The sequence below is a fragment of the Micromys minutus genome, assembly GCF_963924665.1.
Source record: "Micromys minutus genome assembly, chromosome: 3".
Classification (NCBI taxonomy): domain Eukaryota; kingdom Metazoa; phylum Chordata; class Mammalia; order Rodentia; family Muridae; genus Micromys; species Micromys minutus.
This window is the reverse complement of record NC_137972.1, coordinates 95,335,298-95,347,559: the sequence shown is the minus strand read 5'-3', so window position 1 is coordinate 95,347,559 and position 12,262 is coordinate 95,335,298. Positions and strand designations below refer to the sequence as shown.

Here is a 12,262-nt window from a genome sequence, read left to right as displayed (position 1 = left end):
TTAGATCTTAAAAATGCTGATTGTTCTGTTTTCCGGGTGTTTTCAATTTTAGAGCCACTTGACAGTTCAAATAGCTAATTACTGTATTCTCATGTGTTTAATTCCAGCATTGCTGTAGGCTGTTTTAGGATGGAGTTGGGGGTGGGTAACAAGAATGCAACTCAAGGTTTAAAGTACACCAATGTTGTGTTATAGTAAGTAGTGGGGCAGAAATTTTGTGTTTGTGTGTGTGTGTGTGTGTGTGTGTGTGTGTGTGTGTGCGCGCGCACATTCGCACACACCTGTGTTTCTGTGTATGCATGTATGTGTATGTCTATATTGAAGAATGTGTCAAACCAAAATAGAAAAGTAATGTTTGAATGACTGTCAGTCTTTGGTAGCTGGCCGTGCTTGTGGGGAGGGTTTGTGAGTGGGAACTAGAGTTAGCAATCCTACCTGCTTATTGTACACCACTTTACCTGATAGGGAGCCCTCACAGTAGTGAGGTTTCCCTAGGGAGACTGAGTGATGTAAACACATAGCAGTGCAGCTTTTTTGACTCACCGGTGAACATTTCTTTTTGAAAAATATTGATTAAAAATATATTTAATGTAAAAGCTTTATAACTTACAGAGAATGTTTAATAATTATTGCATGGACTAAATACAACTATGTTTTCAGTACTTTGTGAATTTCACTTATTGGGTTTGAGAGTGCTTTTCCCAAGACCATTGTTTAGTTTTCAAAGACTCATGAGAACAACAATGAGTCAGTAGCCTCAAAGTTTACTGAAACATTTAAGGACAGGTACTGTGAGGATGGTTTCCATGAAGTCACTCAGTTATTTTGGCTGCATTCTTCTCCTTGGTAAGAGTGACACTCTGGGGCAGTGGTTCAGTGCTTTTGCTTTTTGCCTAAAAAAGTAATGCTTTTAGAAATACCCCTACAAAATTCTTGAATTTATCACACCCCTTCTTTGTAGTTCAATTCTGTTGACATTAACGTAAAATTCACTAGAAAAAAATTACAGATACTTCTACATGAAATTTGCAGTGATGGTGAAATTTTATAATAGAATATATGAACATACCTTCTTCTAGAGCAGGCAGACTGGGGAAAAGGCCATTTAAGTCAGGCAGTGAATGGCTAGTTTTCTACATTTAAGTAAATGAATAGATATATAGGTAGATAGATAAGTAGGTAGGTAGGTAGGTAGGTAGATAGGTAGGTAGGTAGGTAGGTAGATAGATAGATAGATAGATAGATAGATAGATAGATAGATAGATAGATAGATAGATAGATATATAGATATATAGATAGTACTTTGTTCATTTTGGCTGCTATAGGCAACAGAAAGTTGTTTCTTGATCTTTTAAAGACACCACAAATGACAAATGTTGTGTGTCTAGTGATATGAACCTTCACACATGAACTCAGTTGAATACTTTTAATCTAACATGAAGCTCATATACATTCTTGCAAACCATTTCCATAGCAACATACTTAAAATCTCCAAGGTCTATCTCCTGTGAGTTTGCACCTGCAGTTAGCTTATTATGAAACAAACAAACAAAAAGAAAGGGCTTCTAACTTACAATGCACTGGAAGAGTTGAGAATATGTTTTAAAATAAAACGGAGTTTAGCAGTTGAAAAATAGGGCATTCTGAGTAAAATTATATTTGCATTCTTCATGAAATATTTGTCTTTTTTCTTCTCCCTTATAATATTGTCTTCACAGCAAATGGACATAGTCTGTATCCTATGGTCCTGTGTGGTGGAGTTTTTATCTGCCAGAACTAGGTCATAAACAATAATTGGGACAATAGCCCAGACTTATTTGTCACTTGTTATTTTCCAGACACAGGGCTATACAAATCATCAATCATGGTTTTTAAACTCCATGTCTACACTGCAGAGGTTAAACCCGAGGAACTCCCTTCTGTTTTTCAAGAACAAGTACTTGTGCATAAGTCACTCAGATATTACTAGTACACTGTAGAAGGTCCAGATATAAACGTGAGCATATCTGACTCAAATGACCATGACTAAGCAAAAGACCCTGGAACCAGCAGCCAAATTCTCAGTCTGTCTTAGGAAAGCAGAATCTTGGTACTACAGAAAACATTCCTTCCTATGCTCATGGTGATTAGTCACCAAGACTATTTGACCAATGCACACCCCAGCAGATGTTACAATATAACCTAAGAGTGTCAGTGATCTTTTCAGGTCACAAGGTATCAAAGAAGATGAGACAAATGTTTTCCTATTGTTACATTCCTCTGTCAGAAAATTCAGTGGAAAGCAAAATGGTTGGTTTCTGTGCAGCATCCTCTTAGAAAATATCAGTCATGGTGGGAGACTTGCCAGATTCAACAGTGAACAGTCTTTCTGCTCTTGAAGAAGAGCAGACCTTGATTCTCAGAATCTAAGGTTGACTATTCCCAAATGCCTGCAATTCTAACTTCAGGGGATCCAATGTCCTTGTCTGGCCTCTACTGCCCCCTCCATGTTCCATGTACAGATACACATAAAACAGATAATAATAAACATAATGGTTTTTACAGCTTTGAGATAGATGGAGTAAAATTTCAATAAGTGACAAAAGACTAGACTATTTAGGAATCATAATCCAGATATTTCTGGAAGAATCCACTACTATCTTCATGGGAAATGTTGCAGTCAGAGAAGCTGAACATGACCTGTGTGCTGGAAGCCATGAGCTACAATCCAGTGGTTATAAATTACCTGCCATCCTATTTGAGAATATTTCATAATATTCTTTTTTTGTGTTTTGAGGCTTTTCTCAGGGTTATCTTATGTTCCAGCTCAAAGTAAATTTGTACAACAAGTTGGAAGTGGAAAGGGCCTGAAAATCTTTGGAAGAGGGAAAAGGTGTTAATAAATTGAATTGGCCTGAGTAATGCATGTGTTTGAATGCTTAGTACCCACATAAAAAGCTGGACATGACCAACCTCATGACCTGTAAAACCTGTGTTATGGTGGGCTACCTACAGAAGGATTACTGGGGCTTGGTGGCTACCAGACAAACTTGAGGTTCACTAAGAGACCTGGGGGGGTAAAGGATTGTTATAGAGAGTTGTAGAGAAAGGCACTCAATGCCCTCCTCTGTCATCTGTGCATGTGTGAGTGTGCACACACAGGCATACATAGCACACATAAACACTGTACATTCTCACAGAATGTGGGGAAGTGTTGGGGCAGAGGTGTGTCCTCACTGGACTCTGAAACACTGACATGTTGCTGGTATTAAGGATGACACAAAATCAGCTAGGAAAATGGCCTTCTAAACAATCTGTTTTAAAGTAGACTTGGATGATTTCATAATTTCCCTTGGGGATATTTTTATATTGAATAGATTTGTTCCATGTCCTTAATTAGTGAGCAATCCAAAAATTAGAATGGCTGAAAATGAGAGACAGGTTTGGCAGGGCAGTACATGGAAGAAAGGTCACAGCCAGGTAACATGAATACATAAAATATCACACACTGTAGGAAGAGTTCTGTAACAGATGCCATCCCGTGACACACGTGCATAAAGGTAGGCTCACCAATAAAGCTCTGAGTTCACAATAGAAAGCAATTAGGGAAATCCTCCCCCGCCCTCTTGTGTTCTCTAGTTGTTCATTAATGAACCTTGTACCAACTGCAGAGTGCTCTCAGGGGATGCTAATGGCCATGAGTGATTTTGGTGAATGCCATTCTCTAGCATTTCCTAAAGGCTATTTACAAAAGCATTCATTAAAATGGGGGGAAGGGGCTATTTTAAAGGTGCATCATGTAAGTATCAGAAAAATGATTCTTCTTGCTCTTTTCATGATTCTCAAGTCCAAAGTGAACCTGTAAGTGACAGGAGGAAGTCACCAACTTGATGGATAACCTGCAGGTCAGGACCTGCCCCTGAGTCATGAACTGTGGTTATTAGCACTGGTCACCTGACACAGGCCTGAGTGTACCAGAGTTTCCCCTCACCTTAACTAGAGGAGGACTGCTCCAGATAACTCAGAGTCAGGCAGCAAGTGAAGAGAATGAAGGGGATGCTCCTTGTGTTTTCAGTATGTGCGTCTTCTGGAGTGCTTAATTCATCCTTTGTGAAGGAAAGTTTGGGCCCAAATATCTCTTAGGAAGTCCGGGGCTAGGAATTATTCTTCCTTTCAATGTTACCATAAAATCAAAGGAGAGTATGTGCCAGTGTGAGACTCAGTGCCATCTATGCAATCAATGCTTAGTGGCCTCCCCATGTAGCAGGAACCCTGCTAGTCAGTGCTGCCTAGCCTTAGATCGCTTCAGGCCCATAGTTCTTCTGCATAATCCATGAAAATCACTTTACTCCTAAACATGAGGAACCCTGGAGAACTTAAGGTTGCTTAGGGCTACCGAATTGGTGACAGACCAAGCTGGAATTGAAGCCTAGTCATTTCAGCTCACATGCAAATATAGTCCTCTGTTGATGAGAGAAAGAGCAGGCTTCTCCTGGAAGACAAGCACATGCCACCTTCCTGTTTGCACTTTAAGAATTTAATCACAAAGACTCGTCTGCTCCCTTAACATTTTTCTCAGGTTCACCGGGACAATCCTTGCACCATTATTCTCTGAGAACACTCAAACCAGACAATCTCCCCTTATACACACACTATTCTATCTACCCTGTTCATTAGGGGCAAATTATCCTGATGCACTGAGCAGAACTTAGCAATTTAACCAGGGAACAATACCCACAAAGCACCTTCCTTCTGCCAGAGTGGGGTTATAGCAGAACAAGTAGATTGTCTCAGGTATCAAAAATCATTATCACAGAAACATTTCCAAATAACGAAGGATTATAGTATCTTGTAGTAATGACAATTGTAAGAGAAGATAGATGGATACACAAATAGATAGGTAGGCAGATAGATAGATTGATCGATTGATAGATGGATGCATGGAGGGAGGGATGGATGGAGGGAGTGATGGAGGGATGGATGGATGGAAGGATGGATGGAGGGATGGATGGAGGGATGGATGGAGGGAGTGATGAAGGGATGGAGGGATGGAGGGATGGATGGAGGGATGGATGGGCAGACAGAGATAGAGAGATTAGACCTTGCTACTGTGTATATTAGTTAGAGTCAAGCAGAATTGCTTGTTTAGCTTTTTTCTGCTACATGAGGTATTCTTTCCTCCTGAGATGGCCACATGAGCAGTTGGGACACTACAAATTAAGTAGAAAGGGCGAAGATGAAAGTGAAGGAGGAAAAGGAAGTTAATATCAGCACTATTTATTAATTATAAAAGGAGAGGACCTCAGCGGCTTAAAAGTGATGACGAGAGCAGCTGGAGAGACAGCGCAGCACTAGAGTGCACAATGCTCCTCTAGGGGAACTCGGTTCAGTTCCTGCACCCATTCAGCAGCTCATAACTGTCTGCTAACACCAGTCCCCAGCATCCGATGCCTTCCTCTGGCATCGTAAGCACATGGTTCACAGACTAGTGCAGGTAAATCACCTGTTCGTAGGATAAAAACAAAGGACAAAATAGCTTCTTTTACAGGTGAAGGAGAGCCACCATTTGCTAAAGAATCTAACATGGGCATGTTTCTTCCTTTGCCAAGTGATGATTTATCATAGATCCCTGAGCAGTTTGGATCCCATAAGGAACCACTTCAGAAATGTTTTATTTGTGCAAAAATTTTAGATGCTTGAATTATATCTGGTATCATATAATGGTTTCGATAATGGACTTAATTTTATGAAATCACTTATATTTTTATACATGCTGAAATCATGTTTGATTAGGATATCTGTATCTGGAGCCTTGAATGTGTGAATGATTGGTTAACTAATCCAAAAAAAAAAGACAGATGCTGACTCCAAATCGAAAAGAAACAACTGCAGGTTCCATTGCTGCGTGTCAATATTTGGAAACAAATAAGAATCAACCATAGTTTCTGCTGTAGAACTCTCTGTTACTCAAGAGTAGTCAGCAATTACAAAGGATGAATGAGTAAGTGCACGGGATGTCAGTGGAAACACTGCAGGGATAACTTGACTCTGCATCTATATCTATTTCCTGGTCTGACATAGATGGCTTGTGTCATTGTCCTTACTTCCGTACAAGTTTCATTTAAAAAGAGAAGGAAACTTTCAATAGAGAGTTAGGTTTTGAAAGGAAACCAGGAAGGCATAGCTTCCACGCAATTAGATAAAAAATTATACAATGTGAAACTATTGTGACTGAGGGACTGGGAGATTGGAGCTGCTACAGGACATTCACTATAAAGCAAAGATGGAGTCTGATCATTTTCCTCCCCCAACTTGCAGTCTTTTCTAAAGCAGGCTTTATCTTAGTGTTTTCCTAAAGGACAAGGAGGCATCAGAACAAAAGACACATCAACTTAGGGCACGACAGTTTTTACCTATGCCTTCCTTTTAACCTTTGCTCATTCTTCATTCCACTAAACATAACATCAGGTTTTTTTCCCCCCCAATTTTCTTTTTCTCTGTCCTAAATTCCCACCATAGATAGGGTATAGTGAAAAAAAACCACCAAGAACTTTTATTGTCATTGACAGAGATATTAAAGGGGAGGAAAAGTCTATGAAAGGTGTAAATCTTTTTGTAACCTCAATTCTTAGCTCTAAGTCTTAGGGGATAGTTCTAAAAAAGAATCTACACTTTTTCTCTGTCTTTCTCTATTTATCTGTCTCCCTCTTTCTTTCTCACTCTGTCTCTATCTCTCTGTCCCTCTGTTCGTATCTCTGTTTCAGTCTGTCTCTCCATCTCCCTCTTATCTCTTTATATTCTTTTAGTACTGCTGATAATTGACCCCCCTCTTGTTTTCTGTTTATTTAATGTTGTAGATACCATATGGCAAACAGTTAAATCTGTGTCCTGGGTTTCAGTAAGTTGAACAGGACTCAGAATGGTAGTCTCTAAACCCATGTGCTTACTGATATAGTCCCCCCAATGGGAAACCTTGAGTGAAGAGCCAGCTGGAATGAGGGTTAACAACTCTGTTCAACTGACAGGACAGGAAAATGTTGGGGTGACAAGAAAAATATATTTAATGAAATAGATACTTAGTCACCTTCTCCAACACTCCTTAGAACTCTCGTCACTGTCATGTGAGAAGCAAAGGGAGCCTTATCAATCAAAATAAAACTTTAGTTAATACCAGGTATTGTTAGGATAAAAAGAATAACATCAGGAGCACATAAAGTCTGCATTGTGGGCACTTTTCTGTTCTCCAAAATGTTTTGCACATCGAATTTGAATCCCACAACATACCATGAGATAGGGAAATATTATTATCATCTTTGTTGACCCTTTGTTTAGTCTTTTGTTCTTTGAGGAGGGAGCCCAGGCTGTTCTACACTGTCTCAAGCCTCAGCCTCCCCAGTGCTAAGATTACAAGCAAAAGTGGACATAGTTTGGTTACCTAGGGGAATTATTATGATTCATATATAAAGTACTTACATATGTAAGCTCCTCAATACATATGTGTTGTATGTATTATGTGTGTGTACACACGTGCATGTGTGTGCGCACATACATGTTGTAATTTAGAATACAAGAAGTAATCCAAGTCAATTCATAGGATATCTGTGGTAGGATATCTGTGTGTGCATTTTCTTGGGTATATAGCTGTTTCTCTTAATGACGGTGCTGGCTCCTTGTTCACACTGTGATACTTCTTGCTTTCCTCCACATCTTCACTTATTATAAATTAATGTTATTATGCATCTCAGTAAGATACATGGTATCATGTGGAAAACAAGACGGGTTGGTATGAGTGTATATGGATGTGTTCATAAATTTATGTACACATGCATGGATTTACAATTGGATGAATAGGTATCTTAAGTAAATGATATCCATTAATGAAGATATAGATAATTTCATTAATTAGACATATATTTGTAGCCATGTTTCATTATTTTTCAAGCTCCTGTTTCCTCAAATACAGGAGGAAACATTTACCTTACAAGGATTGATGCAAAAATCAGTCTCACTGCAAGAAAATCAATGAACACTTAGTGAATCCAGAGTTTCTTCCTTGACCTGTTACATGCCGACAGTGAAAACGAGGGTTTTGGAATCCCGTTTACTGAAGCCTTCCACCGCTGGCATGCCACATCATGAATTATGTTTTGGCCTCATCGCCAATAAGGATTTTCAGTTTAACCTGTGTGACTAATTAGTCCATTTAGTCTCAATAGCTGGGCAAGAGATTTACTTTAGCACCATTAAAAAGCATAGATTTGCATTTGTAAACATCTGTCAGTATTTAATTTGGGAATGGCCTAAATCACTTTAAAACTTGATTTTTTCCTAAACCGGAGCAAGGGGACTGGGGCACTGGACAGCTGTTCTCTGCCAGCTCCTATGCTTGCCCACCGATAGTATTGGGAGGTCTTATACCTCCAAATCCTGATTATTGAGAACAGATTTTTGAGCTATCTTTCTGAAAGTTTAAACTTTTGGCTGATCCGCCAGAGTTGCTTTGGTTAAAATTGGAAATGCAGTGTGAGAATAAAAGCCAACAGTAGTTCAAGGAAATTGGAAAAGAGACGTGCTGTTTGATTTTAAAGTGATAATTCAGTTTCATGGTTTCTTATACCACATTTCTTTTTTGAATGTTTTATTGTGTTATATAAATAAGCTGAAAGAACATTGCTTTTAATTAGACATGTTCTTCCTCTTCCCAAAATACATTTATCTACAACATTATGCACATGTTTTTCATATCTTGAGTTTAGCTTGTTAAGCTAACTAGAGTCAAATGTACACAAAAACAAGTTTTGAGTAAGTCTTTTTACCATGCTCAAGTCTCTCTATGCAACCCCCCTCTCACTGTTCTGAAAGCATTGCATACATTTTAAGCAGCTGAAAAGTTTTTGAATAAATTTGAATGGCTTTCAAGTCTGTCTTTTCCCCAAGCAGAGAGATGATTTATGGTCACTTTTTATAATAGCCTCGGGCATCAATTGGGTAAGAACATTAAAGAAATTCGAAAGCTGGCTGTTTTCGGGGATGTATAAGCTTTGGCCTAAATATTCATGAGTGAATGCCTGAGCTCACACATTCAAATGGGGTAAATGGGTATACAAAAAGGTAGGCTGCTGCTCCTGTGCTGTTTTCGCAAGTGCTTAGCTCTGGTCCTCTAATAACAGCTCTCCCAGCTGCATTCCTCATAAGTTATATGTATATCAATAAATTATAATTTATAATACGTAGTCTTCAGCTTCTTCAGCTAAGAAGGAGCATTTACACACAAGCTTTAGAGTCAATGAAGGATTGTAATTGCACAGTTGGACTTGGCCCTTTGCCTCACACTGTTGTTCTGCTTGATGTTTTGTGTGTGTCCCTTTATCGAAAGGGTTAATGTTCAGCACAGCCATGTATCATGAAAATGGCATCTAAAAATGTTTTTGTTTTTGGCAGGGACATAAAATTTATTCATTAACCGTATTTGAACCACAAAGACATTTGAGTGGTACTTTATTATTTTTTAATGGCAAGTAGTGTATTTACTGCACATGATGGGGGAGGAGAGACTCGCTGTAAGAAGGTGGATATTGTTACAGTTTACAAACTATCAAGTAGTCTCCTCTGATGTTATTAATTATTAGGTATTGCAATAACGGCTTCTGATTACAAGTTCTCCTAGTTCTGTGTGTTAGTGTTCACATGCAGAACATGACACATCAAGTTTGGATTCCTTTTTCCCCACATTCTATGTTGTTCGTTTAAAGGTACGGAGACTTCATTTTGTAAACATTAGAAATAGAAATAGAGTCTGGCTATGATCAGGCACAAACACAGCTCTATTAGGGAACATCAAACATGCTCTTTGACCTGTGAGTGTTTAAATGTACAATTAGAGACAGTTATCTAAATGGGCTGCTACGTAAAGTTAATGCTTTTGCTTGACAGCTATTCTGTCTCTTACAGCAGTGGTTTGTCTGTCTTAATAGGATTATAAACATCAAACAAAGTCTATTAAAGAAGAGAATTGATTAATCAGACATATTTGAGGTTTTAAATACCACATGCTTAACAAGTCACAGAGAGGCAACCCAAGAAGAGTAAATTAAATTTCAGTTACATAGCTTTGCTTAGAAAATTGTTAGGTTAAATCCCCTCCTGTATGAATTTTGATTTTTTTTCCTCCTTGAGATGCTTCTTGATATTTCCTTCCTTGAGCTGCTTCTGGGTTTTTCATACCATAGAGGTTTTAGCCAAGACATCTATTAATTTGAGACTTTTACTCACAAAATTATTGCTTGTTTTTAATTTTTAATGAAAAAAATTACATATAGCAATCAAGGATATACATGCATTACTGCAGGAAATTACATTAAAAACTAAAGTATAGTTTTATAAAAGAGTTATATTTGTTTGGTGATTTATTTTATCTTAAAAGTGCTAAGTACGGGAACTCCAGTAGAGGAGTTAGAGAAAGGACAGAAGGAACTGAAGGGGTTTGCAACCTCATAGAAAGAACATTACCAAAAACCAGACCCTTCAGAGCTCCTAGGAACTAAACCACCAACCAAAGATTAAACAAAGGGGGCTCCAACTGCATTTGTAGCAGAAGATGACATTGTCTGGCATCAATAGGAGAGGAAGCCCTGGGTCCTGTGAAGGCTTGATTTCCCAGTGTAGGGTAAAGCCAGGGTGTTGAGGTGGGTGTAGGTGGGTGGGAGGGGGAGCATCCACACAGAGGCAGGGAGAGGGGGAATAGGAGAGGGGAGAACCAGAAAAAGGGATAATATTTGAAGTGTCAATACATAAACTTTCCAATAAAAAGAAAAAATGTGCTAAATAAAGCACTATTATATGACTTTAGTATTTCACTTAAATGTTTTATGAAAAGTTACAACATTTGCTGCTTAAAGCAGAATGATCCCTAGAGAAAATGGCTTTACGTAGGTTGGTTTGTATTACCTAAGCAACTAGCCTGAATAAAATGTTTTCTAATGTCTTGTATGTATATAACCATAAATTCATTTTAACAAGCAATCCCCCTCATTGATTCTTTCTGTTTGCTTAAGTCACAGTTTGAGCTGAGACTGGAAAAGATGGAAGAGTAAAAACTACCTATTATAACTCTCAAATTGGAATATAATTGCAAACGTAAATCTTTTAGTTAAAAAAAAGTAGTTTGTACAAGTTTCAGTTAAAAAAATCTAAAACTTTCCTCTCTATAAATATAGCCCAATATTCTTTAATTGAACAGCTCCACTTTCATGAAATGTTAAAGCTAGTGTTGATAAGGTTGGAAATTTTCATTAACAATTACAAAGTGATCATATTTCAAGTACTTTCCTTGTGCTAATTTACTCCTTATAAATAATGTCTGTTCTGCTCATTACTTTTTCAGATAAGAAAAATAAAGCACAGTCGTGATTACAATTCAGTAACAGAGCTCCTCAGTTTTAGCACCTTTGATGAATCTTGCTGAATGAGCCAGAGTTTAATATTTGAGACTATTTCACAACACTCTGGGTGAGGATAATAGCTTCCTGTTAGATGTTAGCCATAGGACAGTAAGCCCAGTCTGCTCTGGGATATAATAATGGATTAATTGGTCCAAAGGGCCCCTAATTTAATCTCATGCTACCATGTGACCCACATGGGCTATATGCTGCAAAATGAGCTCCTGCCAAAAGCCAGATGGGTCTTTGGTGAAGACCTCTCATTTTAATGAGAGTGCTGTGCTGTGCAAGACGCAGCTGGCGGCTTTCTCTCTGAACAACTGTGTTTCTCGAAAATCTGACATTTTCAACTTCCTTCTTCGAAATGACATCAGAATAATACATGAATCTAGAAACACCTTAAGACAAATTAAGAGCACAAAACCAAAATGAACCCACATACACATGTTGCTTAAAGGCTCATATTAATTGTAAAGTATATTGGGTATATATTCTGCTTTGTGAACTAAAGATTCTGGATTTGAAAATGTTTAAGCCTCTATTGGTCTTTAAAGTGCCCCTGCTTCTTTTCTCCAGTTTTCTTTAAGTTTGTTTTAAATCTTTATTTCTGGCAGTGTTGTGGCTCTCTGTTGACCTCAACTCTTGCCATGTAATTCCAGTTCCTCCTAAATGACTGCAACCCTTTGTTCTAAAGCGTCTTCTGAGTGGCCCAGGTCTCCTGCCCCTCTGCAAAAACAGTGGCAGCTCCTTCTTGCACCATGGGTTTGATGTTTTACTTTAGCGTTAGCCAAATCTGCTGTAAGCCTTCACAACTTCCATGCAACAACGCCTCTGCATTTATTACC

At 38.4% G+C, this 12,262-nt stretch overlaps 1 protein-coding gene across 2 annotated transcripts in view; it reads left to right on the top strand.

Moving 5' to 3' along the window:
- Window positions 1-12,262, top strand: part of NRXN1 (neurexin 1) — a 1,029,777-nt gene that overhangs the window by 990,812 nt on the left and 26,703 nt on the right. The gene's annotated exons all lie outside the window — the stretch shown is intronic.